Source organism: Lissotriton vulgaris, chromosome 1_1 (genome assembly GCF_964263255.1).
Source record: "Lissotriton vulgaris chromosome 1_1, aLisVul1.2, whole genome shotgun sequence".
NCBI classification, from domain to species: domain Eukaryota; kingdom Metazoa; phylum Chordata; class Amphibia; order Caudata; family Salamandridae; genus Lissotriton; species Lissotriton vulgaris.
In genome coordinates this window covers 233,200,128-233,213,688 of record NC_141685.1, presented here as the reverse complement: position 1 = coordinate 233,213,688, position 13,561 = coordinate 233,200,128, and the positions used below count along the sequence as shown (strand labels likewise).

The 13,561-nt window shown below is 39.6% G+C and overlaps 10 non-coding genes across 10 annotated transcripts; all 10 read left to right on the top strand.

The window, feature by feature from the left end:
- Positions 1-725: 725 nt before the first annotated feature.
- On the top strand, positions 726-798 carry TRNAK-CUU (transfer RNA lysine (anticodon CUU)). The gene has a single exon. It is a non-coding gene; the product is annotated as a tRNA-Lys (tRNA).
- A 755-nt stretch (positions 799-1,553) lies between these two features.
- Positions 1,554-1,626, top strand: TRNAE-CUC (transfer RNA glutamic acid (anticodon CUC)). The gene has a single exon. It is a non-coding gene; the product is annotated as a tRNA-Glu (tRNA).
- A 149-nt stretch (positions 1,627-1,775) lies between these two features.
- TRNAK-CUU (transfer RNA lysine (anticodon CUU)) lies at positions 1,776-1,848 on the top strand. The gene has a single exon. It is a non-coding gene; the product is annotated as a tRNA-Lys (tRNA).
- A 371-nt stretch (positions 1,849-2,219) lies between these two features.
- Positions 2,220-2,292, top strand: TRNAK-CUU (transfer RNA lysine (anticodon CUU)). The gene has a single exon. It is a non-coding gene; the product is annotated as a tRNA-Lys (tRNA).
- A 4,384-nt stretch (positions 2,293-6,676) lies between these two features.
- Positions 6,677-6,749, top strand: TRNAK-CUU (transfer RNA lysine (anticodon CUU)). Its single transcript has one exon. It is a non-coding gene; the product is annotated as a tRNA-Lys (tRNA).
- A 1,403-nt stretch (positions 6,750-8,152) lies between these two features.
- Positions 8,153-8,225, top strand: TRNAA-AGC (transfer RNA alanine (anticodon AGC)). The gene has a single exon. It is a non-coding gene; the product is annotated as a tRNA-Ala (tRNA).
- A 1,637-nt stretch (positions 8,226-9,862) lies between these two features.
- On the top strand, positions 9,863-9,935 carry TRNAK-CUU (transfer RNA lysine (anticodon CUU)). Its single transcript has one exon. It is a non-coding gene; the product is annotated as a tRNA-Lys (tRNA).
- A 990-nt stretch (positions 9,936-10,925) lies between these two features.
- Positions 10,926-10,998, top strand: TRNAK-CUU (transfer RNA lysine (anticodon CUU)). The gene has a single exon. It is a non-coding gene; the product is annotated as a tRNA-Lys (tRNA).
- Positions 10,999-12,208: 1,210 nt separating this feature from the next.
- TRNAK-CUU (transfer RNA lysine (anticodon CUU)) lies at positions 12,209-12,281 on the top strand. Its single transcript has one exon. It is a non-coding gene; the product is annotated as a tRNA-Lys (tRNA).
- Positions 12,282-13,270: 989 nt separating this feature from the next.
- TRNAK-CUU (transfer RNA lysine (anticodon CUU)) lies at positions 13,271-13,343 on the top strand. Its single transcript has one exon. It is a non-coding gene; the product is annotated as a tRNA-Lys (tRNA).
- Positions 13,344-13,561: the final 218 nt, after the last annotated feature.

Genomic DNA, 13,561 nt, shown 5'->3' with positions numbered 1-13,561 from the left:
ATCTGGTGAATATTCTTGCATTAGACATGCAATAACTATCAAAAATGGTATCTCCCTTGGTTTCTCATTGGTGGGAAATTTAACTTCAAGATTAGCTAGGGTATGAGTCTAGATGAACACACCGCAATATCACTCATATTCGAGTAGTAAAGAGGCCAACCTGAACTGTAAAACATCCCATAAGTGGAGGTAAGGCATGAGTTAGGAGTGAACTGAACACTGTTATGGGCAATTGGACTTCAAATAAAGTGTGGAAGGCAGTGAGGTTACTTTTTTCATGTTATGCAGCTTTAACACACAGGGGAATTAGCTCAAATGGTAGAGCACTCGCTTAGCATGTGAGAGGTAGCGGGATCGATGCCCGCATTCTCCATTATAAAATTTGCATACATTTTATTTTTAACACGTCATTGCCAAGGTCATTGCAGAGTAAGAACAGAAAAATCACAGATGGCTTTCAAATATGGTCTCATTATAACAACTAAAGTGGTTTAATGAAAAGGGTTCAGGTATTCTTTAGCATGTGAGAGGAATTTCAATTCTTATGCAATCTCAAAATGAAGTTCTCACAACTTCCATTTTCATTTTCTCTTATTTTTTTTGACACTCTGTCCTCTGAAGGATGTATAAATCTGGCTTTACTTGCAAAACAAGAGTAGAGGAATATCCAGGATTTGATTTTCTTCACAAAAAGGGATTGGTCTGCATACTGTCTTAAAGAGGGAGCCCGGCTAGCTCAGTCGGTAGAGCATGAGACTCTTAATCTCAGGGTCGTGGGTTCGAGCCCCACGTTGGGCGAAAATGAGTCATTTTTGCTGGACTCTCATAATCTGGTGATTATTCTTGCATTAGACATGCAATAACTATCAAAAATGGTATCTCCCTTGGTTTATCATTGGTGGGAAATTTAACTTCAAGATTAGGTAGGGTATGAGTCTAGATGAACACACCACAATATCACTCATATTCGAGTAGTAAACAGGCCAACCTGAGCTGTAAAACATCCCATAAGTGGAGGTAAGGCATAAGTTAGGAGTGAACTGAACACTGTTATGGGCAATTGGACGTCAAATAAAGTGTGGAAGGCAGTGAGGTTACTTTTTTCATGTTATGCAGATTTAACACACAGGGGAATTAGCTCAAATGGTAGAGCGCTCGCTTAGCATGTGAGAGGTAGCGGGATCGATGCCCGCATTCTCCATTATAAAATTTGCATACATTTTATTTTTAACACGTCATTGCCAAGGTCATTGCAGAGTAAGAACAGAAAAATCACAGATGGCTTTCAAATATGGTCTCATTATAACAACTAAATTTGTTTAATCAAAAGGGTTCAGGTATTCTTTAGCATGTGAGAGGAATTTGAATTCTTATGCAATCTCAAAATGAAGTTCTCACAACTTCCATTTTCATTTTCTCTTATTTTTTTTGACACTCTGTCCTCTGAAGGATGTATAAATCTGGCTTTCCTTGCAAAACAAGAGTAGATGAATATCCAGGATTTGATTTTCTTCACAAAAAGGGATTGGTCTGCATACTGTCTTAAAGAGGGAACCCGGCTAGCTCAGTCGGTAGAGCATGAGACTCTCAATCTCAGGGTCGTGGGTTCGAGCCCCACGTTGGGCGAAAACGAGTAATTTTTGCCTGAATATTGCATTGACTCTCATAATATGGAGATTAATCTTGCATTAGACCTGCAATAACTCCCAAAAATTGTCCAGGAATGGATTTCCTTCATAAAAAATGATTAGTCTGCATACCATCTTGAAGTGGGAGCCCGGCTAGCTCAGTCGGTAGAGCATGAGACTCTTAATCTCAGGGTCGTGGGTTCGAGCCCCACGTTGGGCGAAAACGAGTAATTTTTGCCTGAATATTGCATTGACTCTCATAATATGGAGATTAATCTTGCATTAGACCTGCAATAACTCCCAAAAATTGTCCAGGAATGGATTTCCTTCATAAAAAATGATTAGTCTGCATACCATCTTGAAGTGGGAGCCCGGCTAGCTCAGTCGGTAGAGCATGAGACTCTTAATCTCAGGGTCGTGGGATCGACCCCCACGTTGGGCGAAAACGAGTAATTTTTGCCTGAATATTGCATTGACTCTCATAATATGGAGATTAATCTTGCATTAGACCTGCAATAACTCCCAAAAATTGTCCAGGAATGGATTTCCTTCATAAAAAATGATTAGTCTGCATACCATCTTGAAGTGGGAGCCCGGCTAGCTCAGTCGGTAGAGCATGAGACTCTTAATCTCAGGGTCGTGGGTTCGAGCCCCACGTTGGGCGAAAACGAGTAATTTTTGCCTGAATATTGCATTGACACTCATAATATGGAGATTAATCTTGCATTAGACCTGCAATAACTCCCAAAAATTGTCCAGGAATGGATTTCCTTCATAAAAAATGATTAGTCTGCATACCATCTTGAAGTGGGAGCCCGGCTAGCTCAGTCGGTAGAGCATGAGACTCTTAATCTCCGGGTCGTCGGTTCGAGCACCACGTTGAGCGAAAATTAGTAATTTTTGCTGGATTATTGCATTGACTCTCATAATCTGGTGAATATTCTTGCATTAGACATGCAATAACTTTCAAAAATGGTATCTCCCTTGGTTTCTCATTGGTGGGAAATTTAACTTCAAGATTAGCTAGGGTATGAGTCTAGATGAACACACCGCAATATCACTCATATTCGAGTAGTAAAGAGGCCAACCTGAACTGTAAAACATCCCATAAGTGGAGGTAAGGCATAAATTAGGAGTGAACTTAACACTGTTATGGGCAATTGGACTTCAAATAAAGTGTGGAAGGCAGTAAGGTTACTTTTTTCATGTTATGCAGATTAAACACACAGGGGAATTAGCTCAAATGGTAGAGCGCTCACTTAGCATGCGAGAGGTAGCGTGATCGATGCCCGCATTCTCCATTATAAAATTTGCATACATTTTATTTTTAACTTGTCATTGCCAAGGTCATTGCAGAGTAAGAACAGAAAAATCACAGATGGCTTTCAAATATGGTCTCATTATAACAACTAAAGTGGTTTAATCAAAAGGGTTCAGGTATTCTTTAGCATGTGAGAGGAATTTGAATTCTTATGCAATCTCAAAATGAAGTTCTCACAACTTCCGTTTTCATTTTCTCTTATTTTTTTTGACACTCTGTCCTCTGAAGGATGTATAAATCTGGCTTTCCTTGCAAAACAAGAGTAGAGGAATATCCAGGATTTGATTTTCTTCACAAAAAGGGATTGGTCTGCATACTGTCTTAAGGAGGGAGCCCGGCTTGCTCAGTCGGTAGAGCATGAGACTCTTACTCTCAGGGTCGTGGGTTCGAGCCCCACGTTGGGCGAAAACGAGTAATTTTTGCCTGAATATTGCATTGACTCTCATAATATGGAGATTAATCTTGCATTAGACATGCAATAACTCCCAAAAATTGTCCAGGAATGGATTTCCTTCATAAAAAATGATTAGTCTGCATACCATCTTGAAGTGGGAGAACGGCTAGCTCAGTCGGTAGAGCATGAGACTCTTAATCTCAGGGTCGTGGGTTCGAGCCCCACGTTGGGCGAAAATTAGTAATTTTTGCTGGATTATTGCATTGACTCTCATAATCTGGTGAATATTCTTGCATTAGACATGCAATAACTATCAAAAATGGTATCTCCCTTGGTTTCTCATTGGTGGGAAATTTAACTTCAAGATTAGGTAGGGTATGAGTCTAGATGAACACACCACAATATCACTCATATTCGAGTAGTAAACAGGCCAACCTGAACTGTAAAACAATTCATAAGTGGAGGTAAGGCATAAGTTAGGAGTGAACTGAACACTGTTATGGGCAATTGGACTTCAAATAAAGTGTGGAAGGCAGTGAGGTTACTTTTTTCATGTTATGCAGATTAAACACACAGGGGAATTAGCTCAAATGGTAGAGCGCTCGCTTAGCATGCGAGAGGTAGGGGGATCGATGCCCGCATTCTCCATTATAAAATTTGCATATATTTTATTTTTAACTTGTCATTGCCAAGGTCATTGCAGAGTAAGAACAGAAAAATCACAGATGGCTTTCAAATATGGTCTCATTATAACAACTAAAGTGGTTTAATCAAAAGGGTTCAGGTATTCTTTAGCATGTGAGAGGAATTTGAATTCTTATGCAATCTCAAAATGAAGTTCTCACAACTTCCGTTTTCATTTTCTCTTATTTTTTTTGACACTCTGTCCTCTGAAGGATGTATAAATCAGGCTTTCCTTGCAAAACAAGAGTAGAAGAATATCCAGGATTCGATTTTCTTCACAAAAAGGGATTGGTCTGCATACTGTCTTAAGGAGGGAGCCCGGCTAGCTCAGTCGGTAGAGCATGAAACTCTTAATCTCAGGGTCGTGGGTTCGAGCCCCACGTTGGGCGAAAACGAGTAATTTTTGCCTGAATATTGCATTGACTCTCATAATATGGAGATTAATCTTGCATTAGACATGCAATAACTCCCAAAATTTGTCCAGGAATGGATTTACTTCATAAAAAATGATTAGTCTGCATACCATCTTGAAGTGGGAGCCCGGCTAGCTCAGTCGGCAGAGCATGAGACTCTTAATCTCAGGGTCGTCGGTTCGAGCCCCACGTTGAGCGAAAATTAGTAATTTTTGCTGGATTATTGCATTGACTCTCATAATCTGGTGAATATTCTTGCATTAGACATGCAATAACTATCAAAAATGGTATCTCCCTTGGTTTCTCATTGGTGGGAAATTTAACTTCAAGATTAGCTAGGGTATGAGTCTAGATGAACACACCACAATATCACTCATATTCGAGTAGTAAAGAGGCCAACCTGAACTGTAAAACATCCCATAAGTGGAGGTAAGGCATAAGTTAGGAGTGAACTGAACACTGTTATGGGCAATTGGACTTCAAATAAAGTGTGGAAGGCAGTGAGGTTACTTTTTTCATGTTATGCAGATTAAACACACAGGGGAATTAGCTCAAATGGTAGAGCGCTCACTTAGCATGCGAGAGGTAGCGGGATCGATGCCCGCATTCTCCATTATAAAATTTGCATACATTTTATTTTTAACTTGTCATTGCCAAGGTCATTGCAGAGTAAGAACAGAAAAATCACAGATGGCTTTCAAATATGGTCTCATTATAACAACTAAAGTGGTTTAATGAAAAGGTTTCAGGTATTCTTTAGCATGTGAGAGGAATGTGAATTCTTATGCAATCTCAAAATGAAGTTCTCACAACTTCCATTTTCATTTTCTCTTATTTTTTTTGACACTCTGTCCTCTGAAGGATGTATAAATCTGGCTTTCCTTGCAAAACAAGAGTAGAGGAATATCCAGGATTTGATTTTCTTCACAAAAAGGGATTGGTCTGCATACTGTCTTAAGGAGGGAACCCGGCTAGCTCAGTCGGTAGAGCATGAGACTCTTAATCTCAGGGTCGTGGGTTCGAGCCCCACGTTGGGCGAAAACGAGTAATTTTTGCCTGAATATTGCATTGACTCTCAAAATATGGAGATTAATCTTGCATTAGACATGCAATAACTCCCAAAAATTGTCCAGGAATGGATTTCCTTCATAAAAAATGATTAGTCTGCATACCATCTTGTAGTGGGAGCCCGGCTTGCTCAGTCGGTAGAGCATGAGACTCTTAATCTCAGGGTCGTGGGTTCGAGCCCCACGTTGGGCAAAAATGAGTCATTTTTGCTGGACTCTCATAATCTGGTGATTATTCTTGCATTAGACATGCAATAACTATCAAAAATGGTATCTCCCTTGGTTTCTCATTGGTGGGAAATTTAACTTCAAGATTAGGTAGGGTATGAGTTTAGATGAACACACCGCAATATCACTCATATTCGAGTAGTAAACAGGCCAACCTGAACTGTAAAACATCCCATAAGTGGAGGTAAGGCATAAATTAGGAGTGAACTGAACACTGTTAAGGGCAATTGGACTTCAAATAAAGTGTGGAAGGCAGTGAGGTTACTTTTTTCATGTTATGCAGATTAAACACACAGGGGAATTAGCTCAAATGGTAGAGCGCTTGCTTAGCATGCGAGAGGTAGCGGGATCGAGGCCCGCATTCTCCATTATAAAATGTGCATATATTTATTTTTAACTTGTCATTGCCGAGGTCATTGCAGAGTAAGAACAGAAAAATCACAGATGGCTTTCAAATATGGTCTCATTATAACAACTAAAGTGGTTTAATCAAAAGGGTTCAGGTATTCTTTAGCATGTGAGAGGAATTTGAATTTTTATGCAATCTCAAAATGAATTTCTCACAACTTCCGTTTTCATTTTCTCTTATTTTTTTTGACACTCTGTCCTCTGAAGGATGTATAAATCAGGCTTTCCTTGCAAAACAAGAGTAGAGGAATATCCAGGATTCGATTTTCTTCACAAAAAGGGATTGGTCTGCATACTGTCTTAAGGAGGGAGCCCGGCTAGCTCAGTCGGTAGAGCATGAGACTCTTAATCTCAGGGTCGTGGGTTCGAGCGCCACGTTGGGCGAAAACGAGTAATTTTTGCCTGAATATTGCATTGACTCTCATAATATGGAGATTAATCTTGCATTAGACATGCAATAACTCCCAAAAATTGTCCAGGAATGGATTTCCTTCATAAAAAATGATTAGTCTGCATACCATCTTGAAGTGGGAGCCCGGCTAGCTCAGTCGGTAGAGCATGAGACTCTTAATCTCAGGGTCGTGGGTTCGAGCCCCACGTTGGGCGAAATTAGTAATTTTTGCTGGATTATTGCATTGACTCTCATAATCTGGTGAATATTCTTGCATTAGACATGCAATAACTATCAAAAATGGTACCTCCCTTGGTTTCTCATTGGTGGGAAATTTAACTTCAAGATTAGCTAGGGTATGAGTCTAGATGAACACACCACAATATCACTCATATTCGAGTAGTAAAGAGGCCAACCTGAACTGTAAAACATCCCATAAGTGGAGGTAAGGCATAAATTAGGAGTGAACTGAACACTGTTATGGGCAATTGGACTTCAAATAAAGTATGGAAGGCAGTAAGGTTACTTTTTTCATGTTATGCAGATTAAACACACAGGGGAATTAGCTCAAATGGTAGAGCGCTCGCTTAGCATGCGAGAGGTAGAGGGATCGATGCCCGCATTCTCCATTATAAATTTTGCATATATTTTATTTTTAACTTGTCATTGCCAAGGTCATTGCAGAGTAAGAACAGAAAAATCACAGATGGCTTTCAAATATGGTCTCATTATAACAACTAAAGTGGTTTAATCAAAAGGGTTCAGGTATTCTTTAGCATGTGAGAGGAATTTGAATTCTTATGCAATCTCAAAATGAAGTTCTCACAACGTCCGTTTTCATTTTCTCTTATTTTTTTTGACACTCTGTCCTCTGAAGGATGTATAAATCTGGCTTTCCTTGAAAAACAAGAGTAGAGGAATATCCAGGATTTGATTTTCTTCACAAGAAGGGATTGGTCTGCATACTGTCTTAAGGAGGGAGGCCGGCTAGCTCAGTCGGTAGAGCATGAGACTCTTAATCTCAGGGTCGTGGGTTCGAGCCCCACGTTGGGCGAAAACGAGTAATTTTTGCCTGAATATTGCATTGACTCTCATAATATGGAGATTATTCTTGCATTAGACATGCAATAACTCCCAAAAATTGTCCAGGAATGGATTTCCTTCATAAAAAATGATTAGTCTGCATACCATCTTGAAGTGGGAGCCCGGCTAGCTTAGTCGGTAGAGCATGAGACTCTTAATCTCAGGGTCGTCGGTTCGAGCCCCACGTTGAGCAAAAATTAGTAATTTTTGCTGGATTATTGCATTGACTCTCATAATCTGGTGAATATTCTTGCATTAGACATGCAATAACTATCAAAAATGGTATCTCCCTTGGTTTCTCATTGGTGGGAAATTTAACTTCAAGATTAGCTAGGGTATGAGTCTAGATGAACACACCACAATATCACTCATATTCGAGTAGTAAAGAGGCCAACCTGGACTGTAAAACATCCCATAAGTGGAGGTAAGGCATAAGTTAGGAGTGAACTGAACACTGTTATGGGCAATTGGACTTCAAATAAAGTGTGGAAGGCAGTGAGGTTACTTTTTTCATGTTATGCAGATTAAACACACAGGGGAATTAGCTCAAATGGTAGAGCGCTCGCTTAGCATGCGAGAGGTAGCGGGATCGATGCCCGCATTCTCCATTATAAAATTTGCATACATTTTATTTTTAACTTGTCATTGCCAAGGTAATTGCAGAGTAAGAACAGAAAAATCACAGATGGCTTTCAAATATGGTCTCATTATAACAACTAAAGTGGTTTAATGAAAAGGGTTCAGGTATTCTTTAGCATGTGAGAGGAATGTGAATTCTTATGCAATCTCAAAATGAAGTTCTCACAACTTCCATTTTCATTTTCTCTTATTTTTTTTGACACTCTGTCCTCTGAAGGATGTATAAATCTGGCTTTCCTTGCAAAACAAGAGTAGAGGAATATCCAGGATTTGATTTTCTTCACAAAAAGGGATTGGTCTGCATACTGTCTTAAGTAGGGAACCCGGCTAGCTCAGTCGGTAGAGCATGAGACTCTTAATCTCAGGGTCGTGGGTTCGAGCCCCACGTTGGGCGAAAACGAGTAATTTTTGCCTGAATATTGCATTGACTCTCATAATATGGAGATTAATCTTGCATTAGACATGCAATAACTCCCAAAAATTGTCCAGGAATGGATTTCCTTCATAAAAAATGATTAGTCTGCATACCGTCTTAAGGAGGGAGCCCGGCTAGCTCAGTCGGTAGAGCATGAGACTCTTACTCTCAGGGTCGTGGGTTCGAGCCCCACGTTGGGCGAAAACGAGTAATTTTTGCCTGAATATTGCATTGACTCTCATAATATGGAGATTAATCTTGCATTAGACATGCAATAACTCCCAAAAATTGTCCAGGAATGGATTTCCTTCATAAAAAATGATTAGTCTGCATACCATCTTGAAGTGGGAGAACGGCTAGCTCAGTCGGTAGAGCATGAGACTCTTAATCTCAGGGTCCTGGGTTCGAGCCCCACGTTGGGCGAAAATTAGTAATTTTTGCTGGATTATTGCATTGACTCTCATAATCTGGTGAATATTCTTGCATTAGACATGCAATAACTATCAAAAATGGTATCTCCCTTGGTTTCTCATTGGTGGGAAATTTAACTTCAAGATTAGGTAGGGTATGAGTCTAGATGAACACACCACAATATCACTCATATTCGAGTAGTAAACAGGCCAACCTGAACTGTAAAACAATTCATAAGTGGAGGTAAGGCATAAGTTAGGAGTGAACTGAACACTGTTATGGGCAATTGGACTTCAAATAAAGTGTGGAAGGCAGTGAGGTTACTTTTTTCATGTTATGCAGATTAAACACACAGGGGAATTAGCTCAAATGGTAGAGCGCTCGCTTAGAATGCGAGTGGTAGGTGGGATCGATGCCCGCATTCTCCTTTATAAAATTTGCATATATTTTATTTTTAACTTGTCTTTGCCAAGGTCATTGCAGAGTAAGAACAGAAAAATCACAGATGGCTTTCAAATATGGTCTCATTATAACAACTAAAGTGGTTTAATCAAAAGGGTTCAGGTATTCTTTAGCATGTGAGAGGAATTTGAATTCTTATGCAATCTCAAAATGAAGTTCTCACAACTTCCGTTTTCATTTTCTCTTATTTTTTTTGACACTCTGTCCTCTGAAGGATGTATAAATCAGGCTTTCCTTGCAAAACAAGAGTAGAAGAATATCCAGGATTCGATTTTCTTCACAAAAAGGGATTGGTCTGCATACTGTCTTAAGGAAGGAGCCCGGCTAGCTCAGTCGGTAGAGCATGAGACTCTTAATCTCAGGGTCGTGGGTTCGAGCCCCACGTTGGGCGAAAACGAGTAATTTTTGCCTGAATATTGCATTGACTCTCATAATATGGAGATTAATCTTGCATTAGACATGCAATAACTCCCAAAAATTGTCCAGGAATGGATTTCCTTCATAAAAAATGATTAGTCTGCATACCATCTTGAAGTGGGAGAACGGCTAGCTCAGTCGGTAGAGCATGAGACTCTTAATCTCAGGGTCCTGGGTTCGAGCCCCACGTTGGGCGAAAATTAGTAATTTTTGCTGGATTATTGCATTGACTCTCATAATCTGGTGAATATTCTTGCATTAGACATGCAATAACTATCAAAAATGGTATCTCCCTTGGTTTCTCATTGGTGGGAAATTTAACTTCAAGATTAGGTAGGGTATGAGTCTAGATGAACACACCACAATATCACTCATATTCGAGTAGTAAACAGGCCAACCTGAACTGTAAAACAATTCATAAGTGTAGGTAAGGCATAAGTTAGGAGTGAACTGAACACTGTTATGGGCAATTGGACTTCAAATAAAGTGTGGAAGGCAGTGAGGTTACTTTTTTCATGTTATGCAGATTAAACACACAGGGGAATTAGCTCAAATGGTAGAGCGCTCGCTTAGAATGCGAGTGGTAGGTGGGATCGATGCCCGCATTCTCCTTTATAAAATTTGCATATATTTTATTTTTAACTTGTCTTTGCCAAGGTCATTGCAGAGTAAGAACAGAAAAATCACAGATGGCTTTCAAATATGGTCTCATTATAACAACTAAAGTGGTTTAATCAAAAGGGTTCAGGTATTCTTTAGCATGTGAGAGGAATTTGAATTCTTATGCAATCTCAAAATGAAGTTCTCACAACTTCCGTTTTCATTTTCTCTTATTTTTTTTGACACTCTGTCCTCTGAAGGATGTATAAATCAGGCTTTCCTTGCAAAACAAGAGTAGAAGAATATCCAGGATTCGATTTTCTTCACAAAAAGGGATTGGTCTGCATACTGTCTTAAGGAAGGAGCCCGGCTAGCTCAGTCGGTAGAGCATGAGACTCTTAATCTCAGGGTCGTGGGTTCGAGCCCCACGTTGGGCGAAAACGAGTAATTTTTGCCTGAATATTGCATTGACTCTCATAATATGGAGATTAATCTTGCATTAGACATGCAATAACTCCCAAAAATTGTCCAGGAATGGATTTCCTTCATAAAAAATGATTAGTCTGCATACCATCTTGAAGTGGGAGCCCGGCTAGCTCAGTCGGTAGAGCATGAGACTCTTAATCTCAGGGTCGTCGGTTCGAGCCCCACGTTGGGCGAAAATTAGTAATTTTTGCTGGATTATTGCATTGACTCTCATAATCTGGTGAATATTCTTGCATTAGACATGCAATAACTATCAAAAATGGTATCTCCCTTGGTTTCTCATTGGTGGGAAATTTAACTTAAAGATTAGCTAGGGTATGAGTCTAGATGAACACACCGCAATATCACTCATATTCGAGTAGTAAAGAGGCCAACCTGAACTGTAAAACATCCCATAAGTGGAGGTAAGGCATAAATTAGGAGTGAACTGAACACTGTTATGGGCAATTGGACTTCAAATAAAGTGTGGAAGGCAGTGAGGTTACTTTTTTCATGTTATGCAGATTAAACACACAGGGGAATTAGCTCAAATGGTAGAGCGCTCACTTAGCATGCGAGAGGTAGCGGGATCGATGCCCGCATTCTCCATTATAAAATTTGCATACATTTTATTTTTAACTTGTCATTGCCAAGGTCATTGCAGAGTAAGAACAGAAAAATCACAGATGGCTTTCAAATATGGTCTCATTATAACAACTAAAGTGGTTTAATGAAAAGGGTTCAGGTATTCTTTAGCATGTGAGAGGAATTTGAATTCTTATGCAATCTCAAAATGAAGTTCTCGCAACTTCCATTTTCATTTTCTCTTATTTTTTTGACACTCTGTCCTCTGAAGGATGTATAAATCTGGCTTTCTTTGCAAAACAAGAGTAGAGGAATATCCAGGATTTGATTTTCTTCACAAAAAGTGATTGGTCTGCATACTGTATTAAGGAGGGAACCCCGCTAGCTCAGTCGGTAGAGCATGAGACTCTTAATCTCAGGGTCGTGGGTTCAAGCCCCACATTGGGCGAAAACGAGTAATTTTTGCCTGAATATTGCATTGACTCTCATAATATGGAGATTAATCTTGCATTAGACATGCAATAACTCCCAAAAATTGTCCAGGAATGGATTTCCTTCATAAAAAATGATTAGTCTGCATACCATCTTGAAGTGGGAGCCCGGCTAGCTCAGTCGGTAGAGCATGAGACTCTTAATCTCAGGGTCGTGGGTTCGAGCCCCACGTTGGGCGAAAATTAGTAATTTTTGCTGGATTATTGCATTGACTCTCATAATCTGGTGAATATTCTTGCATTAGACATGCAATAACTATCAAAAATGGTACCTCCCTTGGTTTCTCATTGGTGGGAAATTTAACTTCAAGATTAGCTAGGGTATGAGTCTAGATGAACACACCACAATATCACTCATATTCGAGTAGTAAAGAGGCCAACCTGAACTGTAAAACATCCCATAAGTGGAGGTAAGGCATAAATTAGGAGTGAACTGAACACTGTTATGGGCAATTGGACTTCAAATAAAGTATGGAAGGCAGTAAGGTTACTTTTTTCATGTTATGCAGATTAAACACACAGGGGAATTAGCTCAAATGGTAGAGTGCTCGCTTAGCATGCGAGAGGTAGAGGGATCGATGCCCGCATTCTCCATTATAAATTTTGCATATATTTTATTTTTAACTTGTCATTGCCAAGGTCATTGCAGAGTAAGAACAGAAAAATCACAGATGGCTTTCAAATATGGTCTCATTATAACAACTAAAGTGGTTTAATCAAAAGGGTTCAGGTATTCTTTAGCATGTGAGAGGAATTTGAATTCTTATGCAATCTCAAAATGAAGTTCTCACAACGTCCGTTTTCATTTTCTCTTATTTTTTTTGACACTCTGTCCTCTGAAGGATGTATAAATCTGGCTTTCTTTGCAAAACAAGAGTAGAGGAATATCCAGGATTTGATTTTCTTCACAAAAAGTGATTGGTCTGCATACTGTATTAAGGAGGGAACCCCGCTAGCTCAGTCGGTAGAGCATGAGACTCTTAATCTCAGGGTCGTGGGTTCAAGCCCCACATTGGGCGAAAACGAGTAATTTTTGCCTGAATATTGCATTGACTCTCATAATATGGAGATTAATCTTGCATTAGACATGCAATAACTCCCAAAAATTGTCCAGGAATGGATTTCCTTCATAAAAAATGATTAGTCTGCATACCATCTTGAAGTGGGAGCCCGGCTAGCTCAGTCGGTAGAGCATGAGACTCTTAATCTCAGGGTCGTGGGTTCGAGCCCCACGTTGGGCGAAAATTAGTAATTTTTGCTGGATTATTGCATTGACTCTCATAATCTGGTGAATATTCTTGCATTAGACATGCAATAACTATCAAAAATGGTACCTCCCTTGGTTTCTCATTGGTGGGAAATTTAACTTCAAGATTAGCTAGGGTATGAGTCTAGATGAACACACCACAATATCACTCATATTCGAGTAGTAAAGAGGCCAACCTGAACTGTAAAACAT